Raw genomic sequence first — 8,009 nt, 5'->3', positions numbered from 1 at the left:
GTCGGTCCGGTTTTAAAAACACTGGTTTACAACAATATAACTTCATGTTTATCTACGTAGACATATTTAGAAAAGCACACAACCTTATATATACACACACACATAATAAGGTCTCCATTAAGTCATATTTCAACTCTATATATTTGACACCCGGTATATAAATTCTCTTCAGATATATACAAACACAATAAGGTATTGATTTGTACAAACATGATACATTGTAAAAAAATAAACTTGTATAGAATTGTTAACCTAGGTACTATCAAAATAAATATAGAAAACTATTCTTTAAACATTATATGTAATTATATTAAACTAAATTAATTTCAAGCTTTTTTAAAACAATATTATAATCATTGAACTAAATTAAAAGGTCAAAATCATTCAAAGGTCAATCATAGAATTTAAATCTCAAATATTAAATAGTTTAAAATATTAATTACATTAAATCTATTTTACAAAAAAAAATACAATTACTAGAATTTTTTAACTAATTAGGTTAAAAATTAATAAAACACATAGTAATACTATTAACAATTGTTTTGACCTACACACACAATAAAATGAAACCAAAACATCTCAGTCTAAACGATAAACTCGATAATTTGTATAAAATCCGGTTTATATTAAATAAAAATAATTGGAAACTATATAATCATTCTTATCGGGGTCTTTTAAATAACATCTCCCGCGCTTTTAAATCGCGGATCAAAATCTAGTATATTGTTAAATTTAAAGCTTATAATTTTAAAATTAACGTTGAATATATATAGATAACTCTTGAAACTATTTCATTATATCGTTGAATATACCATCCCTTAAACATTATTTGGAACTCAAGTGATTTGCCATGTGTCATGACCATTGAATGAAAAATGATGACAATGATGATATGACTTGAACTTAATTGTGACATTTACATTTAATGTTGATTATTAGTTTTGATAAGTTTTTTAGAATATGATAATTGATTATAGATCATCATTAATATAACAACAAATAATATAATAGTAGAATAAAATTATAGTAATACTTTACAATTTTCGAAATATTAATTAATTATATTTTTATAATTTATAATTTTTATAACTAATTTTTTTTTTCAAATTTTGTGTAGTTTTTTTTTTTTTAAAAAATTGTAATTTTTTAATCTAATACCATTAATTTTTTTAATATCTACAAATTTTAGAAATATTATTTGTTTTACATTGTGATAATTATATACCTAACGAGAGGTTTAAGACAAGGTTATGCTCTCTCTCCCAACCTCTATGTCATGTGCATGAATGTTCTATCACAATTGGCATCGATTTAGGAAAACTTCTGGTACGTTATCTGAGAATATTTCTCTCAATAAAGCGGATGATTATAATCCGTTGTTGGAGAAGATCAATGCTTCAGTTGCTAAAAGCACCGAATAAGAGAATGAGAAAAGTCGTCATTTAAAAACAGAGATGTGGTTTATATGTTATCTATGATTCGCAAGGCAGCTCTTCTGTTTCTGTTATAACCTTCATGCTTGGTCAAAACATTTAAAAGTAGAACCATTGATCATGGTCAAAACAAAAAATAAATGAATATTTTTAGAATGTTCATCAGAATTCTGAAAACAGAGTTTGCGCTCCTTCAATCAAAACTTGTAAAACTATGATCAAAACAACCTATGTACTAATAAACCTCCGAGAATAATAAAAAACGAGTAGAAAATTCTATATCTCTGTCTGAGCCGTCATTTGTTAGAACTACCCGTATCATGTATGTCTCTCCCCTAGTGGCTGAATTTGAAAGTGTACCAGACATTGTCTTTAGCTGTCCTCCAGAGTTATCTACTAAATACAAACCTCTGAGTTCTCTGCTTCTGTTCCTTTGTTATAAATCCACTCGATAGTTTCGATGCTCGAAATCAAACATTCAGGAACAGAACTCGGTCCCTCCCACTCACTCTGGAAATCCCCATAACATTTCTTAAGATCATTTGCTTGACCTTGGAATCTGAGAACTCGGAGTTTAGGTGCACGTCTGAGTATAAGACGATACCACTCTAAAGAGCATGTACAGACTTTAAGAGAGATGAGTTGACTGAAGTCGCCTATTGGATACGAATCCTGCATGTGACATCATAAGTGAGTGCTAAATAAATATTGATATGAAATCACAAACAAAAATAAATATATATTTTTTTACCATTCGTTGTTTTAAACATAAGGATAGGTGTTTGGCTGAGGTAACACTTCCGAGAAGATTCTTAGAATCTCTGTTGGAGTTAGCTTGAAGAAAACTTGAGGTGCAAGAAAGTATTTTACTAGTTGGACTTGGATTAGTTTAATAGATAATGATCATAATATTTTATGTTTATCAACTAGGATTAGGACTTTGTGGTGGCTATATATAAAGCCTATCGTGTGATGATGATTTGCTGAGACTTTGGTGATTGAACATTGTGATTGAATAAAATTTGGACTTGTTGATTGGAACTCAAGATTCAATATTTGGTATCAGAGCAATCAAGATCTTTGAAGACCTTTACACAAGAACGATGAGCGACGGTAAAGAAATCAAAGACGTAACCGTGAGCAACAAGGATGCAGGACCAATCCTGCTCAAATTTCCTATGCTCACGTCAACGAATTATACCGTCTGGGCTATGCGAATGAAAGTGGCTCTGAAAGTTGGTGAAGTTTGGGAAGCTATCGATCCAGGGTGCAAAGACGAGAAGAAGAATAATATGGCTATTAACTATGTGTTTCAATCCATACCAGAAGCTCTAATCTTACAAGTTGGAGACATTGACACAGCAAAGGCGGTGTGGGAAGCAATAAAGGCAAGGCACCTTGGAGCTGAAAGAGTTAAAGAAGCTAGGTTACAAACTTTAATGGCAGAATTTGATAGACTGCAGATGAAAGATGATGAAACAATTGATGTGTTTGCTGGAAAACTTTCTGAAATTACTTCAAAAGCGGCTTCATTGGGAGAAATAATAGAGGAATCAAAAGTTGTGAAAAAATTTCTTAAAAGTCTTCCATGGAATCGTTATATTCAGATTGTTGCCTCTCTTGAGCAAGTGTTGAATTTAAATACAGTTGCCTTTGAAGACATAGTTGGACGACTAAAAGCCTATGAGGAGAGAATCAATGTTGGAGGAGATAAAATACCTAATGAACAAGACAGGCTAATGTATGCTAATAGCGATGCAAGTCAAAGCAGATATGATACAAGTAATAAAGAGGGTCGAGGCAGAGGTCGCGGTGGTCGCTCTAACTGGAGAGAACGAGGGCGAGGCCGAACTGGAGCGTTTTACAGTCAACGAGAAGCATACAAACAACGTCAGAGTGGAGATCTATCTCACATTACATGTTTTTGCTGCGATAAACAAGGACATTACGCGTCTGAGTGTCCTGATAAGAAGCTTAAGCTCCAAGAAGCAGTCGAAAAGAAAGAAGATGACACTCAAGAGGCTGATGAACTAATGGTACACGAGATTGTCTATCTCAACGAGAAGAAAGTAAACCCTGCAATCTTTGAGTCGGATCTTGACACTGAAAAAACATGGTACCTAGATAATGGAGCTTCAAATCATATGTGTGGGGATCGAATGTTCTTCTTTCAACTTGATGAAGCAGTAGTAGGCAAAGTGAGGTTTGGTGACGATTCACGGATAGACATAAAAGGAAAAGGTTCCATCTGTTTTATCTTTGATGAAGGAGAGAAGAAGATACTAAACAATGTCTACTTTATTCCCAGATTAAGGAGTAATATTATCAGCTTGGGACAGGCAACTGAAGTAGGATGTGAGGTCAGAATGAAAGACAACAAGTTGATGCTATTTGACAAATATGGGGATCTTATGGTCCACACTACACGAACTCAAAATCGGCTCTACAAAGTAACCTTGAATGTTGATCGGATACAATACCTTCAACTAACTACAGCATCAGCATCTAGTATGTGGCATGCTCGTCTCGGGCATGTTAATATCGAGACATTAAAGCTAATGGCAAGAAAAGAACTCGTAGCCGGCCTACCTGAAGTTGTGATCAGAAAAGAAACCTGCGTCTCTTGTTTGCTTGGAAAACAAGCGAGAAAACCATTCCCGCATGCGACGTCTTTCCGAGCAGCGAGCTCACTTGAGCTGATACATTGCGACCTGTGTGGCCCAATCTCTCCACCTACACCGAGTCAGAAGAGATATGTTATGGTCCTTATTGATGATCATACAAGGTACATGTGGACCATATTGCTGAAAGGAAAGAGTGAGGCGTTCGAAAAATTTGTAACATTTAAGAACCTTGTCGAGCAAGAAACAAAGAACAAGATCACGATGCTGCGAACTGATAGAGGTGGTGAGTTTGTATCACAAGAGTTCGGTGCCTACTGTGAAAAGAATGGAATAAAACGACACCTAACAGCTCCATATTCGCCACAACAGAATGGAGTAGTTGAAAGACGAAACCGCACTCTTATGGAGATGACAAGGAGTATCTTGAAGCATATGCACGTGCCAAACGAGATGTGGGGAGAGGCTGTGAGGCACTCAACTTATTTGATTAACAGACTAGCAACTAGATCACTGGATGGGATGACGCCATACGAGATGTTAAGATCAAAAAAGCCAAACATTAGTCATCTAAAGGTGTTCGGCTGTGTATGCTTTGCAAGAACTGAGACAGCAGGTAGAAAAAAGCTTGATGACAGAACAAGGATGCTTGTCCATCTGGGAACTGAACCGGGATCAAAAGCATACAGGCTACTTGATCCGGTCACGAGACGTATAGTAGTAAGTCGTGATGTACACTTCACAGAAGAAAGAGAATGGAAGTGGAGCAACAAAGATAAAACAGAGCTCTCAAGTACGGGAGAGCTTGAGATGAACATACGGTTGCTCAATGATACGGATGATAAAATTGATGATGATCCGCAAGAAGTAGAAACACATGAAGAACCTGTCGTTGGTGAAGATAACTCGGAAGAGTATACTATTGAAGAAAACGATGGGTCGCAAGCCCCAAGAAGGTCGCAGAGAGTTGGTAGAACGCCTTCTTACCTTGATGATTACGTTTTGATAGCTGAGATTGAGAGTGAACGACTTTTGATGGTTATAAACGAGGAGCCATGGGACTTTGATGAAGCTAGGAAGATGAAAGTTTGGATAGAAGCCTGCAAAGATGAGATATTTTCAATCGAAAAAAACAAGACATGGGTACTAACTGATCTGCCTGCAGGGATGAAACCGATTGGTCTTAAATGGGTCTTTAAGGTGAAACGCAATGCTGATGGGAGCATAAACAAATTTAAAGCTAGACTGGTGGCAAAGGGGTACGTTCAAAGACACGGAGTAGATTACGATGAAGTATTCGCACCGGTAGCTCGAATCGAAACCATACGCTTGATCGTGGCTCTAGCTGCCTCAAGAGGATGGGACGTTCATCACTTGGATGTTAAAACCGCATTCCTTCATGGTGACCTGAAAGAAGAAGTGTATGTAAGTCAGCCAGAGGGTTTTGTTGTCAAGGGACAAGAGGATAAAGTTTATAAGCTCCACAAAGCTCTATACGGCTTGCGTCAAGCGCCGAGGGCGTGGAACGTGAAATTGAATCAGATTTTGCGCGGTTTAGGCTTCAGTCGATGCTCGAAGGAACCTTCTCTGTATCGTAAGGAGGTGAACAAAGATCTGCTTGTCATAGTTGTCTATGTAGACGATCTACTTATCACTGGTTCATCAAACCGGATGATAGACAGTTTCAAAAAGGATATGGCCACTGAGTTTGAGATGAGTGATCTAGGGAGATTGTCTTACTACCTGGGCATTGAAGTTCATCAACGAGAAGATGGTATTGTTCTTAGCCAGGACTGTTATGCACAAAAGATCCTTGAAGAAACAAAGATGGCTTCGTGTAATCCCACACATGTGCCCATGGAGATGAATGCGAAGTTTTCTAAAGCTTTGACTGAGACAAGTGTTGATGAAAAGGAATATCGACGGAGTATTGGTTGCTTGCGATATTTGCTGCACACACGCCCTGACCTCTCCTTTAGTGTTGGGGTGCTTAGCCGATATATGCAAGAGCCAAAAGTGTCACATGCTGCAGCCTTGAAGCAAGTACTAAGGTACCTACGAGGAACGTGCAGTCTTGGTCTTTTCTTTGAGCGTGGTGGTGATGTTGTACTCGAGGGATATAGTGATAGTTCACATAACGTGGATGAGGATGACGGTAAAAGCACAACGGGGCACGTGTTTTACTTTGGAAAGAGTCCGATAACTTGGTGCTCAACCAAGCAAGAGATCGTTGCGTTATCAAGCTGCGAGGCAGAGTTCATGGCTGCTACCGAAGCCGCCAAGCAGGCCATTTGGTTGCAGGAGTTGCTGAGTGAAGTCGTGAACAAGGAAAGTCGACGTGTAACTCTACATGTTGATAACAAGTCAGCGATACAGCTAGCCAAGAATCCTGTGTTTCATGGCCGGAGTAAACACATCCACAGAAGGTTCCACTTCATTCGTGAGTGCGTCGAGAATGAACAGGTTGAAGTTGAGCATGTACCAGGAAACGAACAGAGAGCTGACATACTAACCAAACCACTTGGAAGGATCAAGTTTGTTGAAATGAGAAATCTGATTGGAGTTAAAGATGTGAATGAGTTCAAGCTTAAGGGGGAGAATGTTGGAGTTAGCTTGAAGAAAACTTGAGGTGCAAGAAAGTATTTTACTAGTTGGACTTGGATTAGTTTAATAGATAATGATCATAATATTTTATGTTTATCAACTAGGATTAGGACTTTGTGGTGGCTATATATAAAGCCTATCGTGTGATGATGATTTGCTGAGACTTTGGTGATTGAACATTGTGATTGAATAAAATTTGGACTTGTTGATTGGAACTCAAGATTCAATAATCTCCATGTCGAAGCTTTATGTTAGCCTTCACCAAGTAGGGCATTTTCACTAGTGAATGGAACCAACCAAACTGGCCAGTAATCGCTAACGACTTTAAATAAGGAGCTTTAATCACAAACCCAACATCATGTCCTGGAACTGGATTTCCATATATAAAAACATCATCGACTGTTAACCTTTGCAATGAAGGAATCATGATTTTGAAAGTTTTCACGTTTTCATTGTTGTCTCGAATCACTTTTAGGTCTTCAAGGACACGGCAACCGGATAGAAGCCGATGAACGCTTTCATCGCTAGGGAAGTCGACATATATAAGACTCAAGCTCTTGAGTGACATGAAGCAAATATTCAAAGGAACATCCACAATGACAGCTGAAACTAGGGTTAAAGTCGCAAGGGTTTCACATGTATACAGGATCCTAGGCAACCGTATGGGCTGGTACCAGGTTCTACAGTCGTTGAACAGAAGAACGCGCACACCTCGAGAAACTGCAACACGAAACCATGTTTCAATGTCTATACGAGGACAGTACCGATTAACATATAGACGCATAGTTTCTATAGCATGAGTGTTGTCTCGCAGCAGCAAAAACTTGTCAATAAAACCTGAAGCTCTCGAGTACCCGCTGTCGCTATATGGATCGGAATACCTAAGATTTGGGACACGTTTCCAAAGAGAATACCAACGTTTTGACAAAAGGCTTGTGGACACTGAAACTTTCGATGGAATTAAAGAGAGTATCTTAAAGATCAAGTCATCTGGCAACAGACTCATCCTATCCATTGCTAACCTAATTAACCCCTTCAAAATCTTCGTTAATTTTGTTGCCGATGATGAAGAATGCAGGTTTAAGGCTTCTTGCTTTTCTCTAGGTCGAAAATCTTATTAGTAATGATGATGAGAACGCACAATCAAACCATAAAAAATCCTAGTTGAAAAAAGAAAGAGAAATAGCCTTCCAGGGTCGGTTAAACAATTTTATGGGCCTACTATACACAAACAAGTTTTCCACAATACATGAATTTCTCCAAAGGAAAAAAATACATGAAATTTTGCACAATGTTTCTTGACGTCAAATCAGCACAGCACAGCACAACTGTCTCTCAAGAGAACGACACA

The 8,009-nt window shown here is 37.7% G+C and overlaps 1 pseudogene; it reads right to left on the bottom strand.

Annotated features, from left to right (window-relative positions):
* Positions 1-1,668: 1,668 nt before the first annotated feature.
* LOC106323395 lies at positions 1,669-7,673 on the bottom strand (annotated as a pseudogene).
* Positions 7,674-8,009: the final 336 nt, after the last annotated feature.

The sequence above is a fragment of the Brassica oleracea genome, chromosome C2, assembly GCF_000695525.1.
Source record: "Brassica oleracea var. oleracea cultivar TO1000 chromosome C2, BOL, whole genome shotgun sequence".
NCBI lineage: Eukaryota > Viridiplantae > Streptophyta > Magnoliopsida > Brassicales > Brassicaceae > Brassica > Brassica oleracea.
Note: the sequence above shows the minus strand (reverse complement) of the source record. Positions and strands in the feature narration are given on the sequence as shown.